Source organism: Oncorhynchus clarkii, chromosome 19, assembly GCF_045791955.1.
Source record: "Oncorhynchus clarkii lewisi isolate Uvic-CL-2024 chromosome 19, UVic_Ocla_1.0, whole genome shotgun sequence".
NCBI lineage: Eukaryota > Metazoa > Chordata > Actinopteri > Salmoniformes > Salmonidae > Oncorhynchus > Oncorhynchus clarkii.
The window spans coordinates 58,251,551-58,264,405 of record NC_092165.1 but is presented as its reverse complement, the minus strand read 5'-3'; positions in this window follow the sequence as shown (position 1 = coordinate 58,264,405).

The following is a 12,855-nucleotide window of genomic DNA, read 5'->3' as shown; positions in this document are numbered from 1 at the left end:
CAACCCACTGGGCACACCACGTCATTTCAACATGGATAATTAGGTCATATTTGGTTGAGACGTTGATCAATGAAATTACAAGCTATATTCACCCACTCAAAAAGACAGACAAAAAATGTGTTGCATTTCCAATGTGTGTTAGCACTATGCTTTTAACCATCTAAATTCACAACCACTGTCTGGTTTTTCATTTATTTTTCACCCAAATGTTTTATCTCTGCGCTTTCAACCATTTAAAAGCACAGCAAAGTTAAAGTGAGAAGACAATGTCAGATATTTTGTTTATTTAAACATCAGATTATTGTGTTATCACTGTGCTTCGTCTAATAGCAGAACCAAACAACCTGGATTGCAGTTGAGATTACAATAAAAGTACATAGTGCAAGTGATCAATGCCGTTTGAGATTCTGACAGATTATTACAGCAATGTGAAGATCTCCACTGACCTGCGACGACCTTTGCATGCCATCTTGAACATGCACGCTTTATATGATCACATAAGAAGACGTTTATAGTTACAGTAACCTCAAAATGTGGCCATGGATGTGTTACTCATTTTAAGGATGAATGTTACATTAGTTTGTAAAAAAAAGCCTTAATTTGAGGCTATTTGCTGTTTTACAAAAGTAATATTAAATTGTGTTTGGTTGACAACGCAAACAAATATCAACATTTGAATTTAATAATTGATATGTCGCATTCACTTCTCCATCTCAACCAAAAATCCAAGTTAAAGAATAGGACTAAATCAAATCAAACTTTAAATGCAATTTTGATTTGATTTAATCCTATTCTTTAACTTAGAGTTTTGGTTGAGATGGAGAAGTGAATGCGACATATCAATTATTCAATTTGAGAAAAACTATAATTAAAGCCAGACTAAGTCAGTGGTACAGATGGAACCATCCAAGCAGAAGATAAATATCCTTGACAACCAAACACAATCCAATATCACTAAATATCATTACACTTTAAATCAACCAGAGCTTGAAACTCTAAGCCTATTGTATTGTCTATTTTTTAGTTACATTTTCTGTTGAATTGAAACAATTGCTGTTGATGACTTTGCAAATGCTATACAGTATAGGCCTAACTAGCGTAATTTATGATATGAGTATGCTCAGATTGAATTAAATTTACCCTTTGGAATGACTTAAAAAAAATGACTTTTTAAGTAGAGATCTCTCAACAATCATTCTCATGATAGCACATTGGTAATAATCAGTGACAAATATCATGGCTGGGCTCAGTTTAATACCCTGGATGGGAGACCAAAGGCTAGCTGTAGATACAGTAGATCTCCAGTAGGAGGTGCTGCACAACCTGATAGTTGATATAACGTTGAAGATCTTGTATATTTTTAGGTTTGAGGTTTGACTATGTTGAAATTTGAATACCTTCAAAACAAAAGTTAATGACAAAAATATAAATGCAACATACAACAATTTCCAAGATTTTGCTCAATGAAAGGTCATAAAAGGAAATCAGTCAATTGAAATAAAACATTAGGCCATAATCTATGGATTTCACATGACTGGGCAGGGGCGCAGCCATGGGTGGGCCTTGGAGGGCGTAGGCCCACCCACTTGGGAGCAAGGCCCGCCCACTGGGGAGCCAGGCCCAGCCAACCAGAATGAGTTTTTCCCCACAAAAGGGCCTCATTACAGACAGAAATACTCAGAAGCTTTTTGTGCATATGGAACATTTCTGGTATCTTTTATTTCAGCTCATGAAACATGGGATCAACACATTACATGTTTATATTTTTGTTCAGTGTATTTTCCACGTAGATTCCACGTCACAATACATTGACAAATTATGTTGAAACAACGCTGATTCAACCAGGAAGAAAGTGACTGAAACAAAAGTAAAAATGTTGAAAAATCTGGCTAAATGTACTTCATGGCATGCTACTGCATTTCTGTTCTATGCTAATATTTGAAAGAGACGTTTGTACGTGTGCTTTAAGGATAAAGTCAGCATAGGGAGATTGCTGTAATAAAGTATGAGATATAATCAAGTAATATAAAGTATGACCTTTGAAATTGTACAGCTGTGGCTCGTATTTAATACACCATTGCATCAATCCAGAGTCCTCTACTGTGGCATGCTACCTACAGAGCATTCGGAAAGTATTCAGACCCCTTGACTTTTTCCCAAATGTTCTTACATTACAGCCTTATTCTAAAATGGATTAAATCATTTTTTCCCCCTCATCAATCTACACACAATACCCCATAATGACAAAGCAAATACAATAAAAAACAACCGAAATATCACATTTACATAAGTATTCAGACCTTTTACTCAATACTTTGTTGAAACACTTTTGGCAGCAATTACAGCATTGAGTCTTCTTGGCTATGACGCTACAAGCTTGGCACACCTGTATTTGTGGAGTTTCTCCCATTCTTCTCTGCAGATCTTCTCAAGCTCTGTCAGGTCGGATGAGGGGCATGGCTGCACAGCTATTTTCAGGTCTCTCCAGAGATGTTCAGTCGGGTTCAAGTCCGGGTTCTGGCTGGGCCACTCAAGGACGCTTCAGAGACTTGTCCCAAACCCACTCCTGCGTTGTCTTGGCTGTGTGCTTAGGATCATTGTCCTTTTGGAAGGTGAACCTTAGCCCCAGTCTGAGGCCCTGTCATCAAGGAACTCTCTGTACTTTGCTCCGTTCATCTTTCCCTGGATCCTGACTTGATGCTGCCACCACCATGCTTCACCGTAGGGATGGTGCCAGGTTTCCTCCAGACGTGACGCTTGCCATTCAGGCCAAAGAGTTCAATATTGGTTTCATCAGACCAGAGAATCTTATTTCTCATAGTCTGTAGAGTCTTTAGGGGCCGTTTGGCAAATTCCAAGTGGGCTGTCATGTGCCTTTTACTGAGAAGTGGTTTCTAACTGGCCAATCTACCATAAAGGCCTGATTGGTGGAGTGCTGCAGAGATGGTTGTCTTTCTCCCCCGATTGCTCAGTTTGGCTGGGCGGCCAGGTCTAGGAAGAGTCTTTGTGGTTCCAAACTTCTTCCATTTAAGAATAATGGAGGCCTCTATGTTCTTGGGAACCTTCAATGCGGCAGACATTCTGCCCTTCCCCAGATCCGTGCCTCAACACAATCCAGTCTCGGGGCTTTAGGGACAATTCCTTGGACCTCATGGCTTGGTTTTTGCTCTGACATGCACTATCACATGTTGGATCTGATATAGACAGGTGTGTGCCTTTCCAAATCATGTCCAATCAATTGAATTTACCACAGGTGGACTCCAATCAAGTTGTGGAAACATGTCAATTTCGAGTCCCATAGCAAAGGAGTACTTATGTAAATAAGGTATTTTTGTTTTTTATTCGTCATAAATGTGCAAAAATTTTGAAAAACCTGCTTTGTCATTGTTGGGTATTGTGTGTAGAAAGATTAAATACATGTTGTCCTAATCAATGTTAGAATGACGCTGTAAGCTAACAGAATGTGGGAAAGTGAAAGGGTCTGAATACATTCCGAACGCACTGTAACAATCAGTTTACCTATTTACCTATTATAGGTCCTAAAATATTTCCCATATCAGTTAGCCATGCCAGAAAAGGCACTGCTCAGCAAATATGACAGGCAGACATACAGTCATACAGAAAATGTGTTACACATGACTGATTTCTACAACCTCTGTGAAGCTTAAGAGTTTTGAACACATTTTTCATCTATCGCAATTTCAACAACTTGATATTTGTTCGTCAGGTGCATAAAAATGTGCTTTGCCTGTCTATTTCTCTCTCACTCTCTCACTCTCTCTTTCACTTCTCCTCATCCCACCCATCTGATCTCCCAGAATGCACTCAGAGGGACGTCTCTCTCTTTTCTCAGATTAAGATGTGTATATCAGATCGATCAGAGAGAGAAAGGCCAAACATTGGGGCGGTCATCCAAGAATTACAGTGTAATGACCCAGACAAAAGTGCTTTCCCAAGTGCCACTGTTAATCCAATTGATTTGATCTTATTTTGGAGGCGATCATTGATCAAAGTGTCTCTGTTCAAATCAAATTAAAAGTGTCTCAACTCAATTTCAAATCACACCTGTCGCAGCAGGTAACTCTCTACAAGTATAAAAGTCATCTGTATTTACTAGTGTCGTCTGTCAATTATGTTTTTCTCTACGCGAACGTGGCAGAAGCGGAACCACTTAAAATATTGTAATTGAGGTTGGTTTGGTATAGGTACATCCAAAATCTGTATTTCTTAGATTTTTGACAATGCTTATCACCTAGAATAGCACATTATTAGTCCATCTGAGACTTTGTCTTCAGGTCTGCTTCCCAAAACACACAAACACAACTGTTGTGATGCCTGAAAGCTCTGGTCATCAGAGTAGCTGGGCTGTATTACTCATTATTACACACAGATTATTTGTCTTTAAAAAGGAATTCTGGAAGTATTCCATGAATGCAACAAAGTTGGGACTTTGAAAGAAAAACCATTAAAATGGTTACTGTTTAGTAGGCACACACATTCACATAAAGAATGTCTATGTTTTTTTGTTAGCAGATGTTTTCATATTTATCAAATCAAATTTTATTTGTCACACACACATGGTTAGCAGATGTTAATGCGAGTGTAGCGAAATGCTTGTGCTTCTAGTTCCGACAATGCAGTAATAACCAACAAGTAATCTAGCTAACAATTTCAAAACTACTACCTTATAGACACAAGTGTCAGGGGAAAAAGAATATGTACATAAAGATATATGAATGAGTGATGGTACAGAATGGCATAGGCAAGATACAGTAGATGGTATTGAGTACAGTATATACATATGAAATGAGTATGTAAACAAAGTGGCATCCACCACAGCAAACAGTGAATACAGACCACGAGAAGCATCTACTGAAATGAGGACAAGCTAAGTCAAGCACAAACTGTTCTACTGATGTGAAAGTGTATTGAAAGGACGTTGGCCTTTTTTTTGGCAGCAAACTGCAGCTGTCAGAGACGGCTAAGTAGCCTGGTGGTGAAACTGACATTCTAACAAACGTTGACATCAGCACTGCAGAGTGTGTGTCATTCCCCTTTCGAGATATCCATGACGTTACCTTTTATTGTAGGCCCAGAAGTTGGTCGATGATTATCACAGTTACTACAGCTGTAGTAAACTGTTATTGTCATCCACAATATTATAGGCCTAATATATTTACCAATATATGTATGTAGCAGATATAATCGACAATGTCCTCATACCAGCAACACTATGTCTACTGTGACTTGTTACATTTTGACTCCTGAACTTATTTAGGTTTGCCATAACGAAGGGGTTGAATACTTATTTAGAAATTTTATATTTAAATGTTTTAATTAATTTGTGAACATTTCTTAAAAACATAATTCCACTTTGACATTATTGGGTATTGGGTATATGCAAGTGACAATTCTCAATTTAATCCATTTAAAATTCAGTTTGTAACACAACAAAATGTGGAAAGAAAACCATCGGGTATGAATAGTTTCTGAAGGCTGGTAGACTTTCACATTAGACCTATACCTTAGTAGACCATATAGCAGAGGTGGGACCAAGTCATTGTTTTACAAGTTAGTATAAAGTCTTAACACTCAAGTCCCAAGTTAAGATAGGCAAGTCCGAGTCAAGTCTCAAGTCAAGTATCAAGTCAAGACCGTCAAGTATCAAGTCAAGTCTCAAGTCCTAAATTTGAGTTTTGAGTCCTAAACAAGTCACAATGTGCCCTTCACCAAATGTATTACCATTTCATATTTTTAACATGTAATAGTATATTACATTTACACAAATCATGAATGCTTTTAAAAATATCTTTATATTTATTACTTTCCAAATAAATGTTACATTTCCATGGAAATACATGGGTAGCCATGAGAAATACACCCCCCCCAATAGTGATTGACTATCGAGGATCACTATGGGGCGCAGTCGGGCGATGTAGGCTTGTACACAATAGCCCAACCTTAACACACACACACACACACACAACACACACACACTGTGGGGTTACAGTAGGCTAACATATGTCAATGGTTTCAGGAACAGCAGTAACATCTGACAGGATTTAGGCTACCAGCTGCCTAGCCAGTTGTAGCTCAATCGTGGGTGCAATGATCACCTTTCCACACTAACTGACTGTGTGGAGGCTCATTGAATTAACGTTACGTTAGCCTACATTATACACTAGTAAAGTAATAAATATATAGCTGTCGGCTATATTAGTCACGACTTACCGTTCTTTGTGCAGCTTCAAATGTTGAACAAATTTTGAAATTGTTGCGCCTCCTTCTAATTTTCTTCCCGCATGTTTTGTAAGTTGCAATATGTTTTTTGTTGATACAGTGTAGTCTTTATATCCGAAAATAATAATTTGGCATTTCTTCTTTCCAAGGGCTCCATCTGAATTCACCCGCCTACGTTCCTCTGCACTGCCACGCACAACTTTTTCTCAACTGGCACAATTTGATTGGCTGCTGTCCGATTCAAACTGTAATCCCTTAAATGAAGAGTTGATGCGCCGCACTTTTTTTTAATAGCATCATTTTTTATATTTGGGCTTGGGGAGGGTATCAAGTCAGGTCGAGTCATAAGGCTCACGTCCAAGTAAAGTCAAGGGTCATCGGTGTTAAAAGTCAAAGTCGAGTTGCAAGTCATCATATTTGTGACTCGAGTCCAAGTCACGTGACTCAACTCCACACCTCTGCCATACAGCCCATCTATCCTATTTAAAAAGGACTGAAGAAAGAAACTGATCATTTGGTTCCATTTCAACATATTTATTAGTGAAACCAAGGTGTTGTAACATATATAAATTATATCAAAATTAAAACTAAAACTTTTCAAATGTTCAAATCAAAAGGCTATTGCACAGAAAAACGTGGAAACACTGGACAGCATGTGGTTAATACATAATAAACTAAAGCACTGATCATTGGGAACAAGATCAGAATGATTGTTAATGCTCGACCCATAAATTAAATAAGGAGCCTAGCCTACAAAACTAAAACAATCAGTTCAAATCAAAAGGTCTGATCAACATGACATCAGCGATGCAGCCACATGCCGAGTCCCCGGAACCGAAATATTCAGAAGTCAACAGATGGTTTATTATTTAGTTTTAAAAGCTCCGGACGAAGGCCAAAAAAAAAAAAACAATAAACACTTTTCAGTGAGAAAATAGAAATCCACTTTGGGTATAACATTTAAACATTTTCAAAGATGTAGCCTACGATGCGATACTCGTTATCATTTTAAGGAGAACCAAAACTACTTAACCTACATTTGAACATCAGCGCAGACGTTTCGGGCGTCTTCCCAATTAGGTAACCTAGTTTTGTTGTTGGCTGCTTGAAGAGAACTAGGGCCAACCACTCGCAGCCAATGCATTGTGGGAAAGTGTGCATCGAATCCTACTAGATGGACAGCCTACACGAGTTTAACATCCTGGCTTTTAAACCATACTCAGTTTTCTAAACGTTACAATTGCGTTTTCTTTTTTGGTCATACCTGATTGCGTTGTTTCTCGCTATTCGTTGACTTCGGTAACACGTCCCAATATCTAATTGATCAGCTGTTGTCAAAGCCAAAAATGACTATGACATCCGGGCATTTAAAGAATACTCTATTTTTGAAATGTTGCATATTATTATCTTTCCACACTCTCAAAACGGCCTACTATTAGGATGCAAGTATGTGTATTCGGACACACCCACTGTGTGATACACTTTAGATTAGATTTTTTGTAGTTGTAAATACAGCATTTTAACTGCATATACTCCCTTATCTAATACTGGCTGATGAGTTTGTTCTTCTGCTAGTTAGCCATTATTTAAAGCCATGAAACTGTAGAAATGATGCATCATCATAAAAAATAATTTGTTCATTTCTAATGCAGAATCATCTTTATACTCATATATATATATATATATATATATAGATTTGGAATCACTAGTCACTTTAGTAATGGAACACTAGTCACTTTAATAATGTTTAAATAATGTTTGCATTCTGCTTTACTCATCTCATACGTATATACTATATTTCTACTTTACCATATTTTAGTCAATGCTCCTCCGACATTGCTCAATATTTATATATTTCTAAATGCCATTCTTTTAACTTTTAGATTACTGTGTATTGTTGTGAACTGTTAGATACTATTGCACTGTTGGAACTAGGATCCCAAGCATTTCGCTACACCAGCAATAACATCTGCTAAATATGTGTATGTGACCAAAACCATTTGATTTGATTTGATTGCACTGCAGCCAGGCTCAAATGACAAAATGTCAATAAACGACTAGCAATGTCTTGAAAGAAAAACCCATGAGAGGTCATTTTTGGCACACAAGCAACCAGAGCCCTTTTCAGCTGACTCATACCACTGCGTCTTAAGTGTTCTATGTAGACAGTCAGTCAGTCTGTCTTTCTCAAACTTCCATTATCCTAGAATGACTGCTTTAGATTGCCCAGTTATCTCCATTCTAAATGTTTTAGCAAATCCATGAAATTGGGCCCTGCTGCAAATAGGTATAACACATGCAAGTAATAAGGAACTATGTGTATCTATACTGTAACTATCTGTCTAATGTAGCCAACCATGCAAATACACAGTTTTTACAAATACCACTTGGTGTACTGTGGGACCACAAATACACCTGGAAGAAGAACAACCAGATTCTATAAGCATCTTAAAAAGGACGCCAAGTGACATGTTCACAGAGACAAATGTCTACGTTAGTGCCTCCGAGGCGTTCCCTCGAGCTAAAGAGATATTGATTTTGTGTCCACTGTTAATGTCGGGCGATTCTGACGCCCCACAGCATTGGAAACATCTGTGCGATTTGCTTGCAGTGGAGACGAGCGTGAGCAGCAGGCTTTGGACTAACGAAGAAGTGTGTTTGAGATGCACTAATAGTTCAGACACCTTTCACTGAGGATGGAGGGGTGGGGTGGGGTGTCCCCCCCAGTTTTATAATTGGACTGTGATACAAAACGAGGCAACAGTGTGTTTTATGACCATACAGATGACTCAGTCAGTTAGGCTGTTTGGAGTGTTTATCTATATATATATATATTCACCCCCCCCACACTTCTAAAAACAAAAGTTGCGCCCCTGAGTTCAGATGTCAAGTTGACAGCCTTTCAAAGATGCTTCCATGTGTAGCAGAAATAAATCAAGTTCAGATAAAGTTTGACAATCAAAATTCATCATACTACTGACTCCCTTATACTTCCTCCTGAAATTCACGTTTAGTGAAGATACTCTATGGCAACATGCTCTTCTGTGTGGTATAGTTGGAATAACTTCTAGATCAGGCTGTTCAATTGCGGTCCTGGAGGGCCGAAACACTTCTGTTTTTTGTTTCTACCCAGCCTGGCTGGTCTCATAGACTAGACGTAACACAGATGACGGAACATAGATAGACGTAACATAAATGTAAATCCGAGGACATTCAAATTAGTATGATATGTTACGTTTGGTATGTTTACATAACATAGATAGTTATTTAAAGGAAACCTTCACCCACAAGTTATCTTTTGGTATTTGTTTCATTAGTCCGTTGTTGACATAGTCCCAAAATGTTTTGCTTGTCAACACTCAAGATATGTAATTTACATAATACAGAAATCATCCCAGGTATGACGCAAAACTCAGCATTGTACGATACAAAAACGCAGCATCGTACGATGCAAAACGCAGCATCATATGATACAAAGCCCATCATACAGGGATCATTTCTGCATTTTGAATGTTACACAACTTGAAAACAGGGAATTGTATTGATTTATTGCCATCTCACTCGCTGACATCCCTTTTTATCATATGTCAGGTATTTCCCCACTTTTACAAGCGGCATGCTTGAGATATCCCCCGAATGCAATAGATTAGACATCTGGAGGGATGGCTCACAGGCTGATGGTTAAAGGTTGCGTGGTTTTATGGTTATTGGTTATCGGTTATGTCACTCAATCCAGAGGCAGTAAAGAGATTCCTAAGTGTGTTAGCTAAGACCCAAGCAGCAAATACGTCAAATGGCATTGAATGGCATCAATCACTTTGTCTATTACGATTGTTTGAATTGCTGAAGAATCTTAAGGCACTATTCCTGCAGATGTCTTACTGATCAAGGAAAAATGTAGTTTAATCATCAAATTGAATCTGGAATCTAATGCTATGATTACACATGCAGATGTACAGTGATGTGTGACTGTCCTAATATGGATACCACACGGCTGCACACAATTCATGTCTGTGTGTCTACCATTACCAGAGATCTGTATATAATGATGAGATGCTCATGTCTCCTCCCTAACAATGGGAATCATTGTCCCAAAGGCAGGAAGACAGGTTGATAAGCTTAGGTTTAAAATAAGCCCATAGAAGCACATTGGACACATTTTTTGAAAGATTTTTGGCAAAAGTGAAAACTCTCGCTTCACATCTTCCTCTCTGCCTTTACTCTTGCTGTACAGATGTAGGATCTTAATTTGATCACCTTGTTGTTGTAGGAAATGTCCTGCACAGCAGAAAATGCAAACTTGAATATACTACAAGGTTTAAAAAGGCTTCTAAAGTTTGTAACTTCCCCTTTAACATAGACTTGATTTGCTCCAATGAAAAATGTATCAACCCCAACAATTATAATCCACACAACAATTCAAATGTCTTATTGCTGCAGGATTATTTTTATTTCTGTGAGAAACTGGTCAAATTCAGATCCTATATCTGTAGGTTCATTTGCAGTTGTCGAAAGACAACAGCCACAGAGATTTCTTCAACAATTCCAGACCTTCAAGGTCACGAGAACAATACGGACACCTCTGATTTATCCCTTGGTGGATAAAGATATCTGTCAACAAACCTTGTGAGTGGAAATAGGCCATCGTGGGCTGAGAATATGATTTTGGATTTCATACGACACACGAAATTCACACCATAAATGGAAAGTTAGCTCCAACGAGGGATCATAGCCTGGGTGTCATGCTGTGAGCTAGATCTCCTGTATCTATTTTCTAGAATCGCAAACAAAAAGCAATGTGAAAATCATCTTCTTATCTCTGCACCTAATATAACACATTTTAGTGGATCAGAACAAAATGGATGGGAATGCCTCTGACTTGATCATGTGAAAAAAATGTATTACTTTTGACAGGTCCGTCTGAAACAGAGCAGTCATCTGGTTGCCCTTGAATGGTAACTCTGTGATGAAAGTGCCCTAAAATAGGCCTGCGTGAGTTCAGTGGAAGTGTTCTTTCGATTTGCAAAACACTGTCATTTAAGTCTATAAATATTGATTGAAATTGAGCAGAAGAAGTACATCCCTTTAGTGAGTGCTGTACAAAAAAAAAAGAACCTCATAAATTATTTTCACGTTTGACAATTAACATATGAGAAAATTGGTTAAAGTCCAAAACTCTGAATTAATGTAGGGAGACCAGGCCAGCTGCTGCTCCCCTACCACCCAACCCCATTGAGGGATCACCATCACTGTCTGGCATTCATCTCTATTTACATGGGCGTCACATCCCCCCCCGATTCAACTCAAACCAACATACAGAGGTAGCGTGGAGAGAAATGTTGTTATAGAATGAAAAAAAAAAAGTTGTTTTTTCTATTGAAAGAAAGTTCAATAGAAATGATGAAGTCATCTGTGGAAATCCAGACACGCTTAAATAATTATAGGATTATATAAAAAAGACTGGCAGTCCATCTGTGTAATGGCATGGTTTAATTCTACACGCCCTGACAGATATTGGATATGTAACAAAATTATAAATATATTATTACACAGTTTTATACAAAGAGCATGTTGTCCACTGTTGTTACATGCTCAAGTGAGGGAAAGGGTGTAGAACTGACCACTATCTGGGATAACAACAGACAAAAAGAGTTAAACTGCTCAACCATTATATGGCACAAACATGTAACTACACCCACAGATGGGCTATCCAAAGTCGGTTGCACACCAGCCCGGCTGAATCTAATTGCCGAAAGATGTTGGCTAGCTTACTAGCTAGTCTCGGCTAATTCCAGACACAAGACCAAGTTATCAAGAATGATGAGTGACTAACTGTGTACTGTTCCCTTTCAGTCGGTCATTCAGTATAACAGTCAACGACCAATCATATTCACCTGAAAACTGAAATCTCACCCAATGGGACAATGGATGCTGAGCCCGCCCTCGGAAGCACTGCCTTCCTCGCTATAATACCAGGGCCTGTATTCATTTTCTAAATTATTTGATCTTCTGCTGGCCTGAAGTAAGAACGTGTCACGTAATTTACAAACTTTTCAAGCACACGAAGACTATGACAGTCGACTCTGACTTAGGCGTCAGTTAGTGGGGCGAGAATACTAGTCCCCTTAGATGTTGCAGTTTTTGGTCTTGGTTTTTGTGCTTCTGCTCTGCTTGAGTAGTAGCTAATGCTTCTTTGCTTGGGTAGGATTAAGAATAAGTGTCCAGTGGTAAGAGTAAGTTCAAAAAGGCTAACCAGCCAAGTTTGAACCTCCAAATGTGCCCTAGGATGCCAAGAGTGTGCAAAGCTGTCATCAAGGCAAAGGGTGGCTAGTTTAAAGAACCTCAAATATAAAATCTATTTTGATTTGTTTAACACTTTTTATGGTTACTACCATATGTGGTATTTCAGAGTTTGTTTTCACTATTATCCTACAATGTAGAAAATAGTAAAAATAAAGAAAAACCTAGAAACTTTTCACTATTACTGTACGTGGATATCCACGTTTATGATCAGCTTTTGTTTCGCTAATCCAGCTCGGGGAAGGGCGCTTTCTGAGCAGTGTCTTACTCATTTCTCCCTGGCGTATGACAGCAAAGGACAAGGGTTTCCAACAA